General features: G+C 36.8%; 1 pseudogene; it reads left to right on the top strand.

The window, feature by feature from the left end:
- Positions 1–347: 347 nt before the first annotated feature.
- Positions 348–17,688, top strand: LOC131827922 (glyceraldehyde-3-phosphate dehydrogenase-like; annotated as a pseudogene).
- The last annotated feature ends 6,735 nt before the right edge of the window (positions 17,689–24,423 follow it).

Below are 24,423 nucleotides of genomic sequence, written 5' to 3'. Positions count from 1 at the left end.
TCCCTTATGCCAGCGGAATCTAAATCCACAACCTAGCAACAGCTCAACCTTATCTCATTATCCAGAAAATGTCCTTTTTAAAATTGACCTTTTTCTATGTTCACTTCCTAAGAAAAGCTAATTGTCATCTTTGTAAGACCTCATGATCATTCACAGATCACCATTTCTCTTATACCTGAGGCATGATCTGACTTCTATCGGAAAGATAATTACAGAATGCACCATAAGCTCCTAAAAGGCAGAGACAATTATTTTTATCTGTCCATGGATTCAGGAACTGACACTGTGCCTGACTTTCAGCAACTGCTCGGTAACTCTTTATTGTTGAAAGAATGTAAGTCTGCAAGATGTCTTCCCGGGCGTATTTAGGTGCTTTTAAGAAGGCCTTTTTGTACAAACAGGTAAGATGGAAGAAATGGGAAGAAAGAGCTTCCCCTAAAGAGAGTGAGAGAGAGATTCACCCAATAATCTTTCCTCTTCTCTTGGCCAAAGAAAACACTTGAGTAATGCAGCTCTGGAGGGATCTGGTAAGGGAGAAAGGTGAGAGAAGAAGGTTGTTTAAACCTCTTTTAATTTAAACAGCCGGCCTCCTTCTCATCAGCGTTGAAGGTTTGTTACCTTAAAGCCTAATGACTGTAACCCAATTTTTTTTTCATTTATTTATTTTCAGCATAACAGTATAATTATTTTTTCACCACACCCAGTGCTCCATGCAATCTGTGCCCTCTATAATACTCACCACCTGGTACCCCGACCTCCCACCCACCCCCGCCACTTCAAACCCCTCAGATTGTTTTTCAGAGTCCGTAGTCTCTCATGATTCACCTCCCCTTCCAATTTACCCCAACCCCATTCTCTTTAACTCCCCATGTCCTCTATGCTTTTTGTTATGCTCCACAAATAAGTGAAACCATATGATAATTATTTAGATAAATATAGCAAAATACTAGCCCAGGACCTGCTAAGAAATTGTTTACTTCATTATAAAATCATTGCTAAACATTGATACAGTCCATATGGTATTTTAGAAGTGAATAACAAATCTTATATGTCACCACTGGAGGAGACAACTACATCCAGTCTTCACTCTGAAAACTGATAATTAAAAAAAAAAAAAAAAAGATTTTAAATATCTAACTTGCCTTTTTGGAGGAAGTCTAACTCATGGCCATTTTTAAATTCTCAATGAAATACTGATTTAATCGAAGATCAAAAAATGTTAAAGCCTCCTGGGGTAAGGGTGGTCAGGAGCAGGCTCAGCCCACCCATTATTCCGTAGTTTGCTTGGCAATTACATGACAGCCTTTACAACACAGGGCTTCCTAAGCAAACTCTTGGAAGGGCAACCTGTCTTATGTGCCTTGTGGGAACTAATATAAAGTCAACACTGGTGAGGTATTCCTGCCAAAAATGCTTCATCTATACTTGAAATTTACTAAGAGGGTAGATCTTAAATTTTCTCAACACACACACATATACACACACAATAGTAACTATGTAGAGGTGATGGATATTGTTTAGTTTGATTGTGATGATCTTTCCACAGTGTATACATATACCAAAACATAAAACTGTACACCTTAAATATAAAATCTCTATATGTCAAAGATATCCCAATAAAGTTATTTTTAAAAAATCTCATCTGAATCTCCTCAAGACTTTAGACCTAATTTCCAGCTTTATAGAAATAGAGGACATAGGAAAACTAACTGAATTGTGTCATAAGGAAGTCTTCTTTACTTTTAAATCCAAAATATATGATATTTCTCAAAGCAGTGCTTTCTCTTCAAAAAACCAATGTCTTGGGGAAAAACAAACATGGAGAGTTGTGACTAAACTAGGAATAGACTCTAGAGACATAACAACCAAACACGGTCCTTCAGTCTTAAGTATATCCTGGTTTGAAAATCATCTATGAAAGATACTTTGGAGACCCCTTAAGATATTTGTATATAAGTCGGGGCACCTGGGTGGCTCAGTGGGTTAAGCCTCTGCTCTTTGGCTCAGGTCACGATCTCAGGGTCCTGGGATCAAGCTCCGCATCGGGCTCTCTGCTCAGCAGGGAACCTGCTTCCCCCTCTCTCTCTGTCTGCTTCTCTGCCTACTTGTGATCTCTCTCTCTCTGTCAAATAAGTAAATAAAATCTTAAAAAAAAAAAGATATTTGTATATAAGTAAATAATATATGATATTAGGGTATAGTTATTTATTTTCTTAGTTATAATGGTATTGTAATTATGTGGAAGTTTGTTCTTATTTTTAAGAAATGCATGCTAGAATATTTAGTTAAGTGTGATGATTTCTGCAAGTTATTTTAATGGTTCAGTAAAAATATATTTTGCATATAAAGTTATATAAAAATTATATATGTGTATAAATATGTATAAAATTATATAAAATATATAAAAGTATATTTTATATATAAATTCTAATAATATATAAATCAAATAGATACAAAAACATATATACAAATATGCATACATAGTATTATTAGAGTGAGGAGAAGATATATACATCTGTAAAACATATAATGAAGTGCTTAAGAACACATCTTATGAGATGATTCTAATAAGATAATTAAAATTTGCATTCAGCACAATGTTAATTTCGTTTAGTGGAAGACACACCAATTCTGTAATACTTACACTGAACTGCTTCAGAACACTTCTTATGAGATGTTTCTAGGGGCATCTGGGTGGCTTAGTTGTTAAGCCTATGCCTTTGGCTCAGGTCATGATCCCAGGGTCCTGGGGTCAACCACATTGGGCTCTGTGTCAGCAGGAAACCTGCTTCTCCCTCTTCTTCTCCCACTCCCCTTGCTTGAGTTCCCTTCCCCCCAACCTCTCTGCCAAATAAATAAATAAAATTTTTTAAAAATGTATTTCAAAAAAGTTTCTTGTAAAACAGACTTAGCATAGTATTATTTAAGTAAGTGGAACACATTCCCATTTAACTTCATTGAATCCTGGTTAAGGATATACAGGTGCCTATTATGCTATTTCACCTTTTCTGTATGTTTGAAAGTCTTTTATAAATTACAGATAAAAGAAGCCAGAAAAAAGTAGAAACCCAGTGAGATAAACACTGTTGTTAGTAATAGCTATTTACTGATCACCTACTGTAACTAGAAACCATACCAGTTTCTGAACATACATTATTCATTTTTTAAAAATTGTGGTAAAATACTTTTTACAAAGTCTTTTCTTAAATTGTGGTAAAATGTACATAATATAAAATTTGCTATCTTAAATATTGTTATGTGTACAGTTCAGTGGCATTAAGTACATTCATGTTCCTAAGCTGCCATTACCACCATCCATCTACAGAATTCTTTTCATTTAACAAAACTGAATCTCTATACCTATTAAACAAGAACTTCTTCCTTTCCCTTTCCCCAAGCCCTTGACAGTCACCTTTCTACTTTTTGTATGAATTTGACTACTCTAGATAACTCATAAAGTGGAATGATAAGAGTATTTGTCTTTTTGTGACCAACTAATTTCACTCAGTGAAATATCCTTAAGATTCATCCACATTGTAGCATGGGTCAAAATTTCCTTCTTTTTTAAAGCTGAATAATATTCCTGTGTGTGTGTGTGTGTATATGTGTGTGTGTGTGTGTGTCCCAAATTTTATTTATTTATCTATTCATCCATTGATGGATACTTATTTTTGCCTTTCGGCAACTACGAATAATGCTACTATAAGTATGAGTGTACAAATTATCTCTTCAGGATCCTGCTTTTGGATATATATCCAGCAGTGTAATTACTGAATCCAATGAGAGTTCTAATTTACATTTTTTGAGGAACTATCATACTTTTTTTTTCATAACAGATACACTATTTTACATTCCCACAATCAGACACAAGGATTCCAATTTTTCCATATTCTTACCAACATCTTTTATTCTATGGATTTTTTTTCTTATACTAGCCATCCTAATGAGTATGAGACGACATCAGTTGTTTTGTGGTTTGGGTTTGAATTTCAGTAGTGATTAGTGCTGTTGAGCATCTTTTCATCTGTCTATTGATAATTTGTATATCTTTGAAAAATTCTCTATTCAAGTACTTTTCTCATCTTTAATTGAGTTTTCTGTCTTATTGTTGTGTTGTAAGTGTTCTGTATATATTCTGGTTATTAATCTTCTATCAGGTATATTATTTGCAACATTTTCTCCCATCCATGGGTTATTTTGTCCCACTATAGACTATGAAGTTTAAAGTTTTTAATTTTGATATAGTTTATCTTTTCTTTTTTTGCAACCTGATTTATTTTTCATATCACTCTGAAAGATTGGTATTATAGCCAAATTTTATACATGAATAAACTAAATCTTGGGGGAAACAAATAACTTGGCCAAGTCTACCAACTCCTACAAGGTGAAGCTGAGTTTCAGCTTCAGTTCTGTGTGTCACCATTCTGCAATAAGAGTTCTGTTATTTATGTTGTTACAAAATTAAGAATTAATTAGAATAAACTTTCTGTCCCATCCTGAATGTGCAGATTTGTCAGTTAACATAGAGTCTGGTTAAATTAAGAGACTCTCTTCCCCAAATGTAGAGCTTGGACAGCCAAATGTCTCATGTATTATCTTTGACATGGAAGTACTTAGAATCAGTAAAAGATAAATAGTCATATTGTCTGGCGTACTGTCATTTTGTGGAATAACTAAGACAAGACTTGAAGGGGTCAAACGTTATGATAGGGATTGTCTGAATATGACAACAGGTCCATTGTGTAAGATAGTCTCAAAATTACACTCAACAATCTACAGAATTGCTAGAGAGTTTGATGTTCACCTTCTCAGTAAATAAGAATGAGGAATAATTTAATTAAAATAAAAGTATCTTGCACAGAGACCATAAAAAAGAAAAAAACTTTTTTTTTTTTTTTTTGCCTAATTTTCTGAACCATCTAGAAGGAGCCTAAGATCATAAGCTAACCTAAGTCATGAATCCCTCATAACAAAGCATAACCTGGATCGATTTTCTTCTGAACCCCTGCCCGTTCTTTGGAATAAAAGAGAAAGCAAGTTTAAGGATCCTCTTTTATAGTCTGTATATCTGTCAAGCTTATCTGAGCTTCTTATGATTTTATTCTGATTATAGGAGACTTAAACACTTCCAACATATCAAAAAGACAATACTGTCTGATTTCAAAAAGAAAAGTCTACATTTACAGGTTTAAATGAGTGTAGTTTGCATATTGGAATCTGACAAGATCTATTTTAAAATATACATGAACTTTGACCAGCAGGCTTACTTTTCATAAGCTTATTATTTACAACAAAGAAACCAGGGGGGTTGTAAACAATCTTAATGCTCATCAATAAAGGAACACTTGATCTGTGCATTTATGCAATAGAAATTATGCTGCAATTTTAAAAATAAATTAGATCTTTATGTATATAATTAAAGAAATGATATTTCTTTTCAGGGAAAACAGCAAATTATGCAAATGTATATATTTTTATATATACATTATATATTTGTATATATTTTACATTATATATACAAATACAATATATACATTATATATTTGTATATATATTATACATTATATATTTGTATTTATTTTTATTGTGAGCTCAGAAAGGAAGTGTAGACAGTGGCATGTTAACATGGGTTATTTTAGGACTGGAGGAAGAGTTGAAGGAAATATGATCAGTGTCTTTAACTCTCCTATTACCATTTTTTGCATCAACAAAGTACTACTTTGTAATGTTGTATATAATAAAAAACAAAATGAAACATAAAATTCTGTTCAGACCTCAAAGTACAATTACTAAGATCAAATTCTAGGCAATGGAATTAATTCACTTTCCTTTTCCTAAAAGTTAATCACAAAAAGGGAATTTTTAAATTTTAATATTTTTATTTATTTGTTTGTTTACTTTGAATGAACTAAATAACCTGAAAACTGTTTTGTGAGATCATGGACACTTAATCCTAACTTGATTGGCATATAAGAGGGAAACAGGGAACCTAATGTATATTAAAATAAGCATCCTACTATGGATTTAATAAATGCTTTTTCATTGGCTCATCTGTAAAATGAGATAGAATTCCCTTAGAATAGTGCCAGACACATAATGAATTTTCAGTAAATGAGTTAGGCACATTGCTATAGGATTGAGTTACTGCCCTCCAGGAGAGCTTAGTGAAAAAAAAAAAAAATCTTAGTGAAGTAAGGAGACAAACTTCTAAAAATTAGTCAGTAACTTAGCTAATGAAAATGCCTCTGCAAAGGATCACAAACATTTTTAATTGTCCCTTAAGTGACATAGTTAGTAGTAGCATGGAGGTCAGGTAAGGACTGTCAGTGTATATAGTTACTTAGAATGTCATTCTGGCCTAAGTCTGAAAGGAGAGCAAATGTGAGAAGAAAAGGATGACTGTTTCCTTTCATACCTGGATACAAGCATATGGTATATTCAAAAAAGTTGAGATGAGAGACTTCTTGGGAAGATGACAGAGTAGAAAGATCCTAAGCTCACCTTGTCCCACTGTTACCACTAGATAATCTCCACATCAGTGTAAACAATCTAGGAAAAATGACTCCAAAACAGGCAGAACAAACTCTCCACAGCTAAATGTAGAGAAGAGCCACACTGGAGAGGGTAGGAAGGGCGGAGACATCGTCTAAAGCCAAACTGACACATACAACTGTCTACAGAAAGGAAGGACATGGTGGGCACAAAGAAAAGAAAGAAACAACCCCCTAAACCAGGTATCCTAGGCATGGGGAAGATGAATCCCCATAACATTTGGCTTTAAAAACCAGAAAGGCCTAAGTTGGTTAGTTTTTGTAATCAGTGGGTATTAACACCTAAAACTTTAACAAATCAGCAGACTCAGTTCTGGGACAGCTAGGAGAGTGAGAGAAAATCAAGTCCCTGCTCTTAAGGAGGCAGCATAACAAATAGCCCTACTGAGATAAAGCATAGAAGCAGCAATTTGAAAAATATTTGGGGTATATGGGAAGGAGATGTATTTACTAATCTCAGAGCATGTGCTGGAGGGACAGAATTACTTGGGAGACTTCTCCAAGAACAAAAGAGATGTCAGGTGCTATTTCTTGTCTCTGCTTCCCAGCCAACATACCCAGACACCTGCAGAAACTAGTGCAGTACCTACACTCTCTACTTAGCTTCCTAATTGTGTGCCTCCAACCATACATTCTTCTAGGGACCTACTCCCTCCAATCCAGCAGCCCTCACCTAGGATTTTCTCAGGTGGCTGCAGGTCCCCTCCTGTGAACCTTGCTGGCACAATATGTCTTGCCGTGTGTTTCCTACAGACTCCTACAGCCCCCTTGATATGTCCTTGGCTGAAGCTCTTCCAAAACAGTGCCACAAGCCTGGCAGTGTCAACAGGGGCCAACATCACTCCAAAGTGACTCTTGACCCAGGGAGAAGGGAAGATAACCACACATTCCAGTCTGATTGCAGACCCAGCAGTGGGTTGGGACAGACATCTAGTCTGACTGTGGGTCTTGCCCACCAATGAAAGCTTCTCAAAGGACAACACCAGGAAAGCACCTGAAGTTTGGTGCTACTGCATCTATGGCAAATGCCTGGTCTGACTCAACTCAAGCCCAAGGCAGTACCATACTGGCCCAGTAACAGCACAGGGACAAAACCCTGCCCACAAGAAACAAAGAGAGCCATTTCAGACAACTGGTCTGAAGGCAAAAACACCTGAACCACAACAGTAGGGCACATACAACACATATAGGACACACTCATGAAACACCAATCTCTGGTGAACAGGTAACATTGCACTGTGCAGGGCACTACAGAACTTCTTCCTCATAAGGCCAGAGCTTTCAAGAGAAGGAGACATACCTGAGTTTCTTAACTTATATAAACATTCACAGAGAGACAAAATGAGGAGGTAGAGGAATATGTCCCAACTGAAATAACAGGACAAAATCACAGCAAGAGAACTATGAAAGACTTCACTGAGACCCTTAACAAAGAGACATAAAATATAAAAAATAATTAATCAAGCTGAATAACTCAATAACTGAAGTTAGTAATACACAGAGGAAATAAATTATAGACTAAAAGAAGCAGAAGAATGGATTAGCAACCTGGAAGAGAAAATAATGGAAAATAATCAAGCTGAACAGGAGAGAGAAAAAAAACAATAAATGAAAATAGATTAAAGGAACAAGGGAACTTCAGCAACACCATCAAGCATACTTACATTTGCATTATAAGGATCCCAGAAGTGGAGGAGAGAGAAAAGTGGGCAGAACATTTATTGAAAAAAAAAAAATAGCTGAAAATCTCCTGAATCTTGGGATGTACACGGAAATCTAGATCTAGAAGGCACAGAGAGCACCCAATAAAATCAACCCAAGGAGGTCCATACCAAGACAAATAGTAATTCAAATGGCAAGAAGTAGTGATTGAGAATTGTAAAAGCAGTAAGAGAAAATACATACAAGGGAAACCCCATAAGGCTATTAGCTGATTTTTTAGCAGAAACCAGAATGCACTGGCATGATATATTCAAAGTGCTGAAAGAAAAATAACCTGCAACAAAGAATACTCTATCCAGTAAAACTATCATTCAGAATAAAAAGTGAAATAGAGTGTCCCCAAACAAACAAAAGTTACAGAAATTCATGACCACTAAACCAGCCCTATAAGAAATGTTAAAAGGGACTCTGAGTGGAAAGGAAAGACCATAATTGGGAGTAAAAAAAGTAAAAAGAACAAAAACAGTAACATTAAGTATATCTACAAAAATCAGTCAAGGTATTTACAAAAGGATGTAAAATATGGGGAGAGGAATAAGTAATGGATGCAAAGTTTAGCCCTAACCATCAATTAATATAGACTGTTGTATGCACAAGATGTTGTATATAAACCAGTGGTAACCACAAATCAGAAAACAGGTAATAGAGATGCAAAAAATAAACAAAAGGAATCCAAGTATATCACTAAAGAAAGCCAGCAAACTATGAGGGATGAGAGCAAGAGAAGCAAGGAATAAAGAAGAACTCAAAAACAATCACAAGATAAGTAACAAAATGGCAATAAATACATACCTATCAATAATTACTTTGAATGTAATTGGACTAAATGCTCCAACCAAAAGACATGGGATGACATAAAGAATAAAAAAACAAGACCTATCTATATACTATCTCTAAAAGATTCCAACCTAATGACACATGCAGACTGAAAGTGAAAGGATGGAAAAACATTTATAATGTAAACAGAAGTGAAAAGAAAGCTGGAATAGAAATACTTATATCAGACGAAATAAACTTTAAAACAAAGACTATAATGAGACAAAGAAGCATACTACATAGTCATAAAGAGAACAACCCAGGGGTGCCTGGGTGGCTCCGTGGGTTGAGGCCTCTGCCTTCAGCTCGGGTCATGATCCCGGGGTCCTGGGATCGAGTCCTGCATTGGGCTCTCTGCTCAGCAGGGAGCCTGCTTTCCCCTCTCTCTCTGCCTGCCTCTCTACCTACTTGTGATCTCTGTCTGCCAAATAAATAAATAAAATCTTAAGAAAAAGAGAGAGAGAGAGAACAATCCAACAAGAATATATAACAGTTGTAAATATTTAGACACTTAACCTGCATCCAAATATATGAAGGAGCTATTAGCAACACAACAGAAGTAACTGATAGTAATACACTAATAGTAGGGGACTTGAACATTTCAATTACATCAGCAATTAAAAAAATCACTCATCATCAAAGAAATGCAAATCAAAACCATGATGAGATATCACCTCACATCAGTCAGAATGGCTAAAGTAAAAAACACAAGAAACAAGTGTTGGTGAGGATGTGGAGAGAAAGGAATCCTCATGCTCTGTTGGTGGGAATGCAAACTGGTACAGACATTGTGGAAAATAGGGAGGTTCCTCAAAATTTAAAAATAGAATTTCCACATGATCCAGTAGTCACACTACTAAGTACTTACCAAAGAATATGAAACATTAATTCGAAAAGATATATGTACTCTTATAGCTATAGCAACATTATTTACAACAGCCAACTTATGGGAGTAATCCAGATTTCTATCAATAGATGAAAAGAAGTGATATATATTCATTGGACTATTGCTCAGCCATAAAAAAAAAAATCTTGCTGTTTACAGCAACATGGATAAATTTAAAGGGTATCAAGCTAAGTGAAATAGAGAAAGACAAATATGATATTATTTCACTCATGTGGAATTTAAAAAACAAAACAAATGAACCAAGATAAAGAAGCAAACAAAAAAACAGATGCTTAACTATAAAGAACAAACCAGTGGTTACCAGAGGGAGGGTGGTTGGGGGATGGGTGGAAAAGATAAAGGGGATTATGAATACACTTTTCATGACAATCCCTGAGTAATACATAGAATTGTTGAATCACTATATTGTATACCTGAAAGTAATATAACACTGTAATGTTAACTCTGTGGAATTCAAATGAAATTTTTTAAAATTTGGAAAGAGTTTTTAATTACTTTCATATAAATTTTTATAATAAATTGATATAAATGTATAATTCAGATAAAAAGAAGATGACTTTGGGCATTAATTCCATGAGAAGAGCAAGTAATGAGGAAATGTCTGGCAAACCTTTTTATTCCTACTGATGCCATCAGCACTTTATTTCATTAATGGCTGACTATAAGCAATATGATTTTATTGCTTCACTATATCTCCCCAAATCCCTCATGGATTAAATTGTGTTACTCAAAAATGTATGTTGACATCCTAACCCTCAGTACTTAAAATTTTCTAACTATAATTTTAAAGCAAGCTCTTCAATTGCTCCAGGTAAAACCAGAAATGACAATGAGGAAATATTGAATGATGTATCAAAGAAAATAGGTTTTTTATGTAATAGTTTTAAGTTGTTTAGCCTAATAGTAAATAAAGCAAATTACCCGATTGTTCCTACCACTCAAACCCAAAGTTCACACCCCAAGATTTTAATCTGCAGGCTTTCCTAGTGGCAAGGATCCAATTGTCTAGTTAGATGGACTTTTTAAAAATCAAAAATATAAAACAAAGAACTAGGCAGGAATCTTCAAAGTTATGTCAGTTGGCATGAAAATGTGAGTATTCTCTTAAAAATGATATGAAAATTAGTCTATATCATTTAGAGAAAAGCTACTGAGTGCCTGCTACATGCTTTTTACCACGTAAGATATAGTTGGTCATTAATATATAGTTCCTGCCTCCAAAGAACTCATGTCTAACAAAGGGGACAGATGCAGCACCAAATAATAACATAGTAAAAGTGAAATTTTCAAATAACATTGAAAGTACTACAGAAATAGGAAAGTTTGCAGGGGTCTGGAACACTGAGGAATGATCAAGAATGAGTTGAATACATGGACAAAAGAAATGAGAAGATGCCATCTTGGCAGAGGAATAGCTTGTAATAATGCAGATGTGTTCGTCAGGGAAGATAGCATTCCTGTCTCCCAGTCTCTGTGGAAAAATTGGAAACTAACTTTAAGGGATGCCTTGCTCCAAGTTGTAAAACTTCCTCCTGTCTTGAAGATATGAGAAAGTTTACTTTTTCGTTGGATTAGGCCAGTTAACAGATACAGTGGGTATATGATTTCTGCCCCCATCCCAGTTCTTACAAATTCTCAAGCCTTCTGTTTCATTGAAGTTGAATTCAAACTCTTTTCCTTATTACCATAGTCTTGAGGAAAAGTCTTCTTTGCCTATTTAACTTGCAATTTTAATTTGACATTAATGACATCAAAAACTAGTAATGTATTCCTGCTCTGCTATGTTCCCAATCAGTGGTGGTATTCGCCTTCATCATGCAATGTTTCAGAGCAGGCATTTAAAAATCACCCATGAAGTGTTCCACAAAATGCGTATATAAGATAACAGATTATGGTGATGATTTTTGTCTACAGAAAAAGCCAAAATTGAAATTATCTAAAGCTTAGGATTCAACGTTAACAATAGAATTGGATTAAGATTCCAAGTAAGAGATTCTTGAGTACCATTAAATCCTTTAACATGTGATTGCCTGATTAGAAAACAAAGATGTTAAGTGATCCAGAATGGAAAGTTGATTGTTGCTACTTTCTCTTTTAGTTAGAAAGGCAACTTCAGAGAACTTGCAAGGAGCCAGAAGGAGTTGCCAAAGAGAATACAGCAGTGTTAGATTTGGAGAGACTTCATTTGAATTGTAGCTTCACCACTGATGATCTGTTTGACTTTGGGCAAATTGCTTCCTTGTCTTTAAAAAGAAATTAAGAATACTCTCTTAGCTGGGATATTGTGAGTTGTGTGTGAAAAAAATGTGTATTAGAGAGGAAAACGGTAGCTTTTACCCTTCTTAAGCCACTGATGTGTTAGGTGGCTATGCAGTGCTTACCATCTAAAAGGACATCAATAGGGTGTGCCAGGGTGGAGTCAGACTTCTCCAGAGTGAACTCATCCCTCAGCACCTCCCTGCCCAGCTAGAGGGATGGGAGTCTTGTGCCAGTATCCTGTTGGTGGTTGTAGTATCAGCCCACCTTTTAGCAGGGAGCCGGTTGAGCCACCTGTCTAGCTGCACCAAGTATTGGTTCTCATCTCTTTTCACCCAGGAGAACACGTTTCTTAAACCCTCTTGAGCCAAGGAGGAGAGCTTAGCCCAATCATTAACTATACAAACAGAACAGATTCAATCTACTTGGAATGGTGAAATGAGAAAGGCTTTGCCCTTTTAGTTAGTTCTATAAAAATACAAAATACTTAAAACAAAATCAAATAGATGGGAGGTCTATTCAACTTAATTTTTTGAAAAACTATAGAAAATAGATTCTAAACTTTTAAACTTAAACAGATAATACAACAATCTTTTAACTTAAGAGGTGGATACGGTGATAGGAATTGCATTTTAGATCTAACTCTTATATATAACCCATTTAATCCTTAATATCTGGTGAAAATTACCTGGGAAGTAATGATATCTTCCAAGAAATCTCGTCAAGCTACATAGCAATAAGTTATCCTGATGAAAACCAGATTCATATCAACATGGCCAATAGGACATCCCATTTAAAATTAATGGTGTAGTGGAACAGAGTAGAGAGCCCAGATACGGACCCTCAACTCTAGTCAAATAATCTTCGACAAAGCAGGCAAAAATATACAGTGGAAAAAAGACAGTCTCTTCAATAAATGGTGCTGGGAAAATTGGGCAGCTATACATAGAAGAAAGAAACACAACCATTCTCTTACACCGTACACAAAGATAAACTCAAAATGGATAAAAGACCTCAATGTGAGACAGCAATCCATCAGATTCATAGCCGAGAACATAGGCAGTAACCTCTTCTCTATGAGCCACAGCAACTTCTTTCAAGATATGTCTCCAAAGGCAAAGGAAACAAAAGTGAAAATGAACTTTTGGGACTTCATCAAGATCAAAAGCTTCTGCACAGCAAAGGAAATAGTCAACAAAACAAAGAGGCAACCCACGGAATGGGAGAAGATATTTGCAAATGACAGTACAGACAAAAGGTTGATATCCAGAATCTATAAAGAACTTCTTAAACTCAACACACACAAAAAAGATAACCATGTCAAAAAATGGGCAGAAGTCATGAACAGACACTTCTCCAATGAAGACATACAAATGGCTATCAGACACATGAAAAAGTGTTCATCATCACTAGCCATCAGGGAGATTCAAATTAAAACCACATTGAGATACCACTTTACACCAGTTAGAATGGCCAAAATTAGCAAGACAGGAAACAACATGTGTTGGAGAGGATGTGGAGAAAGGGGAGCCTTCTTACACTGTTGGTGAAAATGCAAGTTGGTACAGCCAATTTGGAGAACAGTGTGGAGATTCCTTAAGAAATTAAAAGTAGAGCTTCACTATGACCCTGCAATTGCACTACGGGGTATTTACCCCAAAGATACAGACGTAGTGAAAAGAAGAGCCATCTGTACCCCAATGCTCATAGCAGCAATGGCCACAGTCACCAAAAGTGGAAAGAACCAAGATGCCCTTCAACAGACGAATGGATAAGGAAGATGTGGTCCATATACACTTTGGAGTATTTTGCCTCCATCAGAAAGGATGAATACCCAACTTTTGTATCAACATGGATGGGACTGGAAGAGATTATGCTGAGTGAAATAAGTCAGGCAGAGAGAGTCAATTATCATATGGTTTCACTTATTTGTGGAACATAACGAATAACATGGGGAGATGGAGAGAAGGGAGTTGAGGGAAATTGGAGGGGGAGATGAACCGTGAGAGACTATGGACTCTGAAAAACAATCTGAGGGTTTTGAAAGGGAGGGGGGGTGGGAGGTTGGGGAGCCTGGTGGTGGGTTTTATGGAGGGCACATATTGCATGGAGCACTGGGTGTGGTGCATAAACAATGAATTCTGTTACACTGAAAAGAAATGTAAAAAAATTTTTTTAATTTAATTTAAAAAAATTAATCGTGTGTTATGTTTATGAAATGTGGTTTAGGAGTCTCTTCCCTGTTGGGTTAACTTTTATTCTTTTTTTTTTTTAAGAGAGAGGGAGAGGGCAAGAGAGCAAAGGGGGAGGAGGAGAGGCAGAGAAAGAGACAGAAAGAGAATCTTAAGTAGGCTCTACACCAAGCACAGAGCCCAACACAGGACTTGATCTCATGACCCTATGATCATGACTATCATGACTTGAGCCAAAATCAAGAGTCAGATGCTTAACCAACTGAGCCACCTAGGTGCCCCTGGTTAATTTTTATTTTTCAATGTTCTTAATCTTAGAAATTTTCCATTAAAATTTGCCTATAAAGCTTAGATATAGTGGTCATATACATGAGTCAAATTGCAGAATTCACTTAGAAACCATTTAAGTTTGAACATTTTTATTTCCTAATTCAAAAAGCAATTCAGAATTCCATATTAGTTGATAACATATAACTTTCTTTAAGGCAACATTCATCCATTTTCTTAATCTTACACCTTTTGATTTCCACCCACATGACTTAGCTTTTGTCATGGTAAAATAGATAATAACACAAGGTTAACAAGGAGAGCAACATCTGTGCTGATTATTCAAAGAAGCACAATATTTCTCATCTTCGTACACTTGTTGGAAGCAGAAATCATTTTTCTCTTTGTTTCCATAGATACAGTACATCTGGTTATTAATCAGAATGATAGACCATAAATTACAGATCCAGTTAAATATCATTTGTCCTTACCTAATACTCCAAACATTTTCTTATTTCTTAATTGGTTCCATTTTTTATACTGTATATGATTTTGAAGGCCAGTTTGATTTAAATTTAAATATATTTCAGATATATATAGAAACAATGGTCTAACTATGCTTAACAATAAATAAAACATGATCAAAGAAAGATGCTATACAGATTGTATGAAATAATGTGTCCCTGTTTCTAAGAAGACAGGCAGAAAGACAATGTTTTCTTTAGCCCTCTGTTGAAATCACTTCAGGTTCTCTGTGCATCTTTCTCCCACAAATTATGATCTATTCACTTTCAGTTTTCCTCCTCAGTATAAAAATCTAGAATGTTTAAAGACAATATATATTTTATAAACTCCACAACTGAGTGGCAATTATTTTATGGAAAGTAGAAAGAACTTAAGGTAACACAAAAGAGCAATAACTGGAGGGAATAAGAAGAGAATTATACATACACTGGGGAGCACATCTAAACGTGAGCATTTTGACCTCCTTTACTCATCCACCACACACTACACACCAGTAACACCAGAAGACTGGCTTCCGTTGCTCTCCATGACCTTGGCTCTGAACCACTATCCTTGGACCTCACTTTGAACTGCTTCCAAATATCCCAGTTATTTACATTTTGCTACTCATTTTTTCCCACTACTTTCCCCTAAAGATAATTTAGGGGAAAGTATAACCTGTTACAAATAAATACAGTGTTATTTACACCAGAGTTTCTCAGTCTTGACACTATTGATATTTTGAATCACATAACCCTTGGTTATGGGGGCACCAACCCTCCTGCACTATACAATTTTTAGCAGCATCTCTGGCTTATACCCACTAGGTCTCCTAACACCACTCATCCCAAATCTTATCAATCAAAATGTCTCCAGATACTGCCAGATATTCACTGGTAGGCAAAGTCAATCATCCCTATTTGAAAACCACTGGTTCACATTAACATTTACTTATTTATGCATTGATCCATTCAATAAAAGTCTATCAGATGCATGCTTTGTGTCAAGTATTGAACTACAACTGTTAAGACGGATGTAGTATTTGCCCTCTCCTATCCTGAGTCTAGTTATAAGTATGAACAAGTAAACTGTCAATTACAATTTAGTATATAAAATATTATCACACGGGGCGCCTGGGTGGCTCAGTGGGTTAAAGCCTCTGCCTTCAGGTCAAGTCATGATCCCAGGGTCCTGAGATTGAGCCCTGTATTGGGCTCTCTGCTCAGCAGGGAGCCTGCTTCCCTCTCTCTCTCTGCCTGACTGTCAGCCTACCTGTGATCTCTGTCTGTCAAATAAATAAATAAATAAATAAATAAAACTTTAAAAAATAAAATAAAATATTATCACAGAGGTAGGAACAAAGTGCTACTGGAGCATAAAGAACAAAATATTGCTTCTCTGCTCCTCCCTTTCGACAGACAGCTGCATCTTCTGGTGCTGTGACAGCTGCATCCCCAAGACACAATGGGAAGGTCAGAGTGAATAGGTTTGGCCATATTGGTCACCTGGTTACCAGGACTGCTTTTAACTCTGGCAAAGTAGATCTTGTCACCATCAATGACCCTCTCATTGACCTCAGCTACATGGTCCTGTATGATTCCACCCATGGCAAATTCCATAGAATAGTCAAGGATGAGAACAGGAAACTTGTCAACAATGGAAAGTTCATCTCCGTCTTCTAGGAGCAAGATCCCATGAACATCAAACGGGGGATAATGCTGGTGCTGAATATGTTATAGAGTCCACTGAAGTCTTCACCACCATGGAGAAGGCTGGGGCTCATCTGAAGGTTGGGGCCAAGAGGGTCATCATCTCTGTTCCTTCTGCTGATGCCCCCATGTTCCTGATACATATAAACCATGAGAAGTATGACAGCTCCCTCAAGACTGTCAGCAATTCCTCCTGTACCACCAACTGCTTGGATCCTCTGGCCATGGTCATCCATGACAACTTTGGCATCATGGAAGGACTCAGAACCCCTGTCCATGCCATCACTGCCACCCAGAAGAACATGGACAGAGTTGTGGGAAGCTGTGGCATGACAGTCAAGGAGCTGCCCAGAACATTATCCCTACTTCTTCTTGGCACTGCCAAGGCTGTAGGCAAGGTCATCCCTGAGCTGAATGGGAAGCTCACTGGCATGGCCTTCCATGTCTCCACCTGCAACATGTCTGTAATGGATCTGACCTGCCACACACACAGGATCTGACCTGTACAAAGCTTCCAAATACAATGACATGAAGAAGGTGGTGAAGCAGACAAAAAGGACCCCCTCAAATACATCCTGGGGTATACTGAGGACCAAGTTGTCTCCTGCAATGTTAACAGTGACACCCACTCTCCCACCTTCAATGCCAGGTCTGGCATTGCTCTCAGTGACCACTTTGTCAAGCTCATTTCCTTGTATGACAATGAATTTGGCTACAGCAACTGGATGGTGGGCCTAATGGTCCATATGGCCTCCAAGGAGTAAGAGCCCCTTAGACCACCAATCCCAGTGAGAGCAAGAGGAAGAGAGAAGCCCTCAGCTGCTGGGGAGTGCCTGCTCCAACTTATCCCCAAAACACAGAATCTCCTAACCTCCACCATTTCCACCCCAGACCTCCTGAAAAATGGGAGGGGCTTCGGGAGTCCTACGTTGTCATGTCCCATCAGTAAAGTATACTGTACCCAGCCAAAAAGAAAGAAAGAAAGGAAGGAAGGAAGGAAGGAAGGAAGGAAGGAAGGCAGACAGACAGACAAAGGGAGGGAGGGAGGGAGGAAAAGAAAAAAGAAAAGAAAAGAAAATATTACTAAGGCACCTGACCAAGTTGGCCAGGATGAAGGTTGGGGGAGTCCAGCTTTTCACAAAGAAAGAGGTACTTAAGCTGATACATGGAAATTAGTTCAGTGAAAATTTTAAAAAGGACAGAGTGTTCTAGGTGAAGAGAACAATGATGTGAAAGCATGTAGTTGAGAAAGCAGGTCAGCATTACTGAGGTATTGAGAACTGTAAGCAAGGACCAAGTCGTATGAGGTCTTATATTTCATTTAAAGGAGTTTTGACCTTATCCTAAGGACGGGGTGAGCTATGCTCTTGCTCTTCAGGGCAGTGACTCTGACTGGCTGACTTTTGTAACTTCAGATAAATGTCCTTCCAATTTAAATCAGTCTTGAGTATATGTACACCAGCGCAAAACTGCTCCAAGTCCTTTACTCTTTTATCAGGAACAAAACAAACCATCTATCTTCCCAGTCTATCTATTAAAAAATGTGAAATTGGAGCACCTGGGTGGCCCAGAGGGTTAAGCCTCTGCCTTCAGCTCAGGTCATGGTCTCAGGGGCCTGGGATCGTGCTCCACATTCAGGCTCTCCGCTCAATGGGGAGCCTGCTTCCCCCTCTCTCTCTACCTGCCTCTCTGCCTACTTGTGATCTCTCTCTGTCAAATAAATAAATAAAATCTTTTAAAAAATGTGAAATTATCTCTGTAATTTAAGCTAAAGCTATCCTAAATTTTTCACTATTATAAAAATAACTCTAAATTCCTTTTTTTTTTTTTAAAGATTTCATCCACTTATCTGACAGAGAGAGAGATCACAAGTAGGCAGAGAGGCAGAGACAGAGAGAGGAGGGAAGCAGGCTCCACACTGAACAGAGAGAGCCTGATGCGGGGCTGGATCCCAGGACCTTGAGATCATGACCCAAGCCGAAGGCAGAGGCTTAACCCACTGAGCCACTAGGGGCCCCTAAATTCCTTTTTTTTAATAGATTTTATTTATTTGAGAGAGAGCAAGATAGCAAGAGAGAGAACATGAGCATGGGGGAGAGGGAGAAGAAGGTTCCCTGCAGGGAGCCCGACATGGGGCTCTATTCAGGACCCTCAGATCATGACCTGAGCAAAGACACTCAATTGACTGTACCAAATAACAACCCAAGCACCCCAAATAACTCTAAATTCTAAAGATACTGCATGTGATTGTAATCAGAGTATCAACTTTTCTGTGTACTAAATTAATGCTCAAAAAGAAATTTTAAGAAGATAAGGCAAGTGCATAGTTAACTTGCCATCTATATACAAAACTAAGGAAAAAGCAAATAAATGGCATGTCAGGTTTAGACAAAGCCTTCTGACTTGCCCCTCTCCATGGCTTGAGGCTTTAAATTTGTCTAGAATTCAGTTGGAAATTTCCAAATCATAAAGACTTTTTTAAATTGAATGTCTAATATATTTATTACATAAGCACTAGATTTGGTTCTTTGTGTGAATTAAAAACATTAAATAGGCAAGTGGTGTTTATTCAATACACCACACAACTAAAAAAGACATTTAGCATGAGAAAACATCTTGATGTGACTTAGAATAATATCTGAGTCACATAAAGTCAAATGAATGCTAAGCATAGTGAAAGAATTTATTTTATTTATTTATTTTTATTTTTTACCAAACAGTGACTGTGTTTTAACAGAATCTGGTTTTGGTAGAATTAGTTTGAAATTTGAAGGATGAAAAATGGTAGGGTTGCTTTGCTATTTAGTATTCTTACGCAAGGCTTTGTAGAATATGTCTATTTGCAAGTAAGTAAGTTTGAATTCATTTCTTCCTTATCCTGTGTTTACTACAGCATAAAACAAGGGAAAGAAAGCTCTGAGAAAAATATAGCAGGGATGAACATTTCACCCAGTTCTTTAAGGAACCACCTTTACTTCTAGAGAAGTGGGTCAGTGACCTCTACCTTTGAACTGTACCACACTTCAAATCAATTCTTGTCTATTGATTTTTCTCTCACAGGTAAAAAATCTTCCTGGAGTTTTAATTTCCCATAAATTCTTTCTCTTACTTTTTTCATTCTAAATGTTTAGAAAGCCTTTCAAGTGCTAGAAACCTGACCTTCCCTGAAACACTTATTTCTGTCTAGTTTTCTTTTATGAAATGAATTTAAATATCACAGCAGAGTCCCTAAAAATGAACAACCATGGGATCCTTTTATGATATTATCTGTTGTCTAGGTTTTAGAAAGGATTGCATCCTTTCTAAGTGGTTATATCTAAATATCTAGTATTATAAAACCTACCAGAGGAAGATTAGAACTTAATTCTTTGTTCATAACATTATTTAAATTTTCAATAGTATTCATCGAAAGTTAAGTTACAATTTAATATAGTAAATTTAAATGATCTTCAGTCACAATTATAATTTTTTTTAATTTAGCAAGATTAGACTTTATTTTTTAAAAGAGAAAAATGGGGGCACCTGGGTGGCTCAGTCAGTTAAGCCTCTGCCTTCGGCTCAGGTCTTGATCTCAGGGTCCTAAGATCGAGCCCCGCATCCAGCTCTCTGCTCGGCAGGGAGCCTGCTTCCTCCACTCTCTCTGCCTGCCTCTGCCCACTTGTGATCTCTGTCAAATAAATAAATAAAATCTTTAAAATAAATAAATAAATAAGAAGAGAAACATGAAGAAAAATACAAAAATAAGAGAAAGAAGAGGGAAATGAAGAAAAGAAGGAAGGGAGGAGGGAGGAGGTGATGAAGGAAGGCAGACATGAAGAAGGGAGAGAAAAAGGGAGGATATTATGGTTTATGTCATAATTCATAGAAGCTACAGTGTGACAATCTCCACTGAGATTTAGAGTCAATAAATAATGCATGAATGCAGAGATTCCTGGCAAAAAAGATAAAATTCAATCTGAGTGAATATAATAATCCTTAAACAAAGAAAGTTTCCATCATAAATTGGTAGAGAATATGGAAAAGCAGGAGTGTTCTGAAATGAAATTCTTAAAAACGAAAATTGGAAGAGCAGAAACTGGGGTGCCCAGCCAAGCTTCATCCAAGGAAGAAAGCATTCTAACCAATTACATTTATAGTACTACAGTCCCATGACTCCCTTTAAGGAAGATGGATACATCAGACTAAAAAAAATTTGCATCTAACTTTCAGTCCTCTAATTCTGATTCCAAATGGATGTGCCTACGGTCAATACTCTGATCATGCCAATACTTGTGAATATTGTTACACTAACAATATTGTATGCTATAACTATTAACTATGTATGCAATACACTAGTCTCATGAGTCTGGTTAATGGAAATTCATCGCAGCAGTGGCTAGCACATCCACTCTCAGAGTTAACTATACCAGATTTAGGATTACATACTTATCAAGATAATAAATGACACCTGCAAGTCCTCTTGCCCAACAATCAGCTAGTCTTTCTCAAGGTCAACCATTATATTGCCTATTTGTTTTCTCCATTTGAAATTTCTACAACTAACACTCATCCATTTCTTCTGAATGTTAGACAATCTGTAGAAATCATAAGTACAAATGATATGTACCTTTCTGGATGTAGGAATAAGTGATGATATCAGTTTATTCATTCACCTTTTAAACCTAACTCCCTCTAAGTACTGGAAGTGGGCCATTCCCACCTTGAAATAGTTCAAAATCTAGGGGGGGAGACAGAAGTACGCATTAATGTGATGGACTTTGAAAACACTATAATGGTGATTTGTAGAAGTGAAATTGAAGCAAGAGGAGAATCAAGAGACTTTATTAAATATTTTGTTGCATTTTCTATCTCATGTACCAATGATTTCCAGCTCGTTTACCTATAGATTCTCTAACTTATGAGTTATTAGCTCAGATATTTTTAAATTTTTTTATTATTATGTTCAATTAGCCAGCATATAGCACATCATTAGTTTTTGATGTAGTGTTCAATGATTCATTAGTTGCATAAGACAAACAGTGCTCACAATCACATGTGCCCTCCTTAATACTCATTACCCAGTTACCGTATTCCTTCACCTCCCTCTCTTCTGTCACCCTCAGTTTGGTTCCCAGAGTCCAGAATCTCTCATGGCTTGTCTCCCACTCAGATATTTTATAACCAAAGGTTTTCACCAAAATTTAGGGAAAACTTTGTTCTGGGAGTAGAATTTATGTTGGAAAAATTGACAATAGCATGGGATCCTCACTCTTCCATTTTGCTTTGGAAATAACTTGCCTATTAGCAAAAGGCTAATTTCACTATGTTCCCAATTGGAACTCAGACATATTTCTAATATAATCCACAGGAAAGCAATTACTATGTCTATTTTGCTTACCATTACATCCATAGGAACTATAACAATGTCTGGTACAAAAAAGAAGCTCAATAGGAACTACTCAGTGTATGCACAAATATTTAAGCATGTTAAAATCTCCTCAAAGTTGTGAAGTGTGTAAACCTGATGATTCACAGACCTGTATCCCTGGGGCAAATAATACATTACATGTTAACTTAAAAAAAAAAAAAAAAAAAAAGGCTCCTCAAGATCCTGGGTAGTAAAGGTCACAGAAGGTTGAAGCGATATCTTGCCCTTTGGGAACTAACCTAAGCAAAATTAGGTATGCACAATTATTAGGCTATTTTGATAAATATAATTAGTATTAATGCTGAGAGGGAGGTAAAAACTGCAGGTCTATGTTCTGAGGATCTCTTAACACATCAGGTGTTCTATTACAATGAGAGTAAGTCTCAGACTAAATCCTACAACACAATTAAACACATATTACCAAGCAGGCACAGAAATAGTTAAGTTCCAGTTCTCTGACCTCACAGGAACTCCAACTAGCACCTTCCATGAAATGTTTACTGGAGGGAATTGCATCAATATTTTAGTAGCAGGTGTCAACTAAATTTCTAGTCAGAAGCAAAAGACAGACTCCTCAGTTAATAGATACCCAAAGAAAGAAATAGATAGACCTAGGGCAGCACTCTGAAGAATGTAAGCTATGGTTTCTAATGTTGACATTACTAATATTTTGGGCCAATAATTCTTTGTTGAGGGGGAGGAGGTAAGGGGTGGGAAGTTTCTGTGCATTGTGGAATTTTCAGCAACATCCCTGGCATCTACCCACTAGATGTCAGTAGCAGCCCCTTTTCCCAGTTGAGAAAACCAAAAATGTTGACATTGCCAAATCGCAAACTTGCCCCCTAATCAAGAACCACTAGTCTAGGCTGCCTGGTTCATGGGAAATTCTGTCTCTCTTGATGTAAGTCATAGGTACCTATGCAATATTTCAAACCAGCCCATATATCTTAAACATTCTCATTTCACCAATGAAAACTCATCTCAATGTTGCATAAGTTATAATTAGGACACCTACTCGTAGTGATCAAGATCTAGATAGTGAGAGTCCTAGAAGCAGGTGCCTCAGGAAAATGGTCTCCTAATTAGATTCTTTCAAATGCTAACTAACTGCTTGTCTGAGTGTACCACTGATTGGAGTATTTCAAATGCTAACGAACCATCCCTCTGACTTCAAATAAAATTAACACTTGGTATCTAATTTAAACCCCATGTTAGTTGTACTTACAGGCACTTTACAGCAGCAATGACTGTAAAGGCTGAACTCACAGGGGAAAAAGTAATAAAGTTACTAGCAATAGTGCAAACGCGTGGGACAACACAAGTACACATGTTAAGATCTTGTTGGGAGAACACCTAGATAGATGTAGCATGTTTTACATCTTCTCTCCCTGAGTCCTGTCCAATTAAAATGATTTTGCTGGTGCACAAATATATTCATCATAGCAGGCTTTCAGCTCAAAGAATGAAGTATGGGTACAATTTTGCAGGAATATAGAGCAGATGTTTGGATAATGAGATCTGAATAGTGAGGGATATCTGTACGTACGATGCTTTTCTTTACACCATCAGGTTCCATGTGTCAAAATTGAAACCATCAGGTTCCATGAGTCAAAATTGAGAGGTACTGTAGTTTTAGATTATTTCAGTTTTGGTTTTTGTTATGAAATGATGATGATGCTGACAAAAGTCAGGTAGTTTCCACTTTTCTTTGTGCAAAATACAGGCAAAAATAGGACAGGCCAAATCAAGTGAGTCCAATTAAATAATCACAGCCCAATGGAGGTATTTTAGATAAATTATGCCCCTGGGCAGGGTAGTAGAGATTTTATGCCTGACCCAATGAGAAAAAGAAAGAGGGAATCAGAAAATGAGTCAGAGAAGGAACATTTGTTCCTTAACATTTGTTAAGGCACATTACCCCTTTCACACACATTGTTCTCCATCTCTGAACCCAGAGGCCTTGTCTCTAAGAACATAATAGTCTATAAACGCAAAGGACAGCACTCACCTGGGAAGAGATCCAGTGGGACATCTTTAGACAAACAGGAGCAAATTCAACCTAATAGTTAACTACACAAGACATTATATCAAC

This window comes from Mustela lutreola, chromosome 3, assembly GCF_030435805.1.
Source record: "Mustela lutreola isolate mMusLut2 chromosome 3, mMusLut2.pri, whole genome shotgun sequence".
In the NCBI taxonomy this organism is placed as follows: domain Eukaryota; kingdom Metazoa; phylum Chordata; class Mammalia; order Carnivora; family Mustelidae; genus Mustela; species Mustela lutreola.
This window is presented reverse-complemented; position numbering and strand designations above follow the sequence as displayed.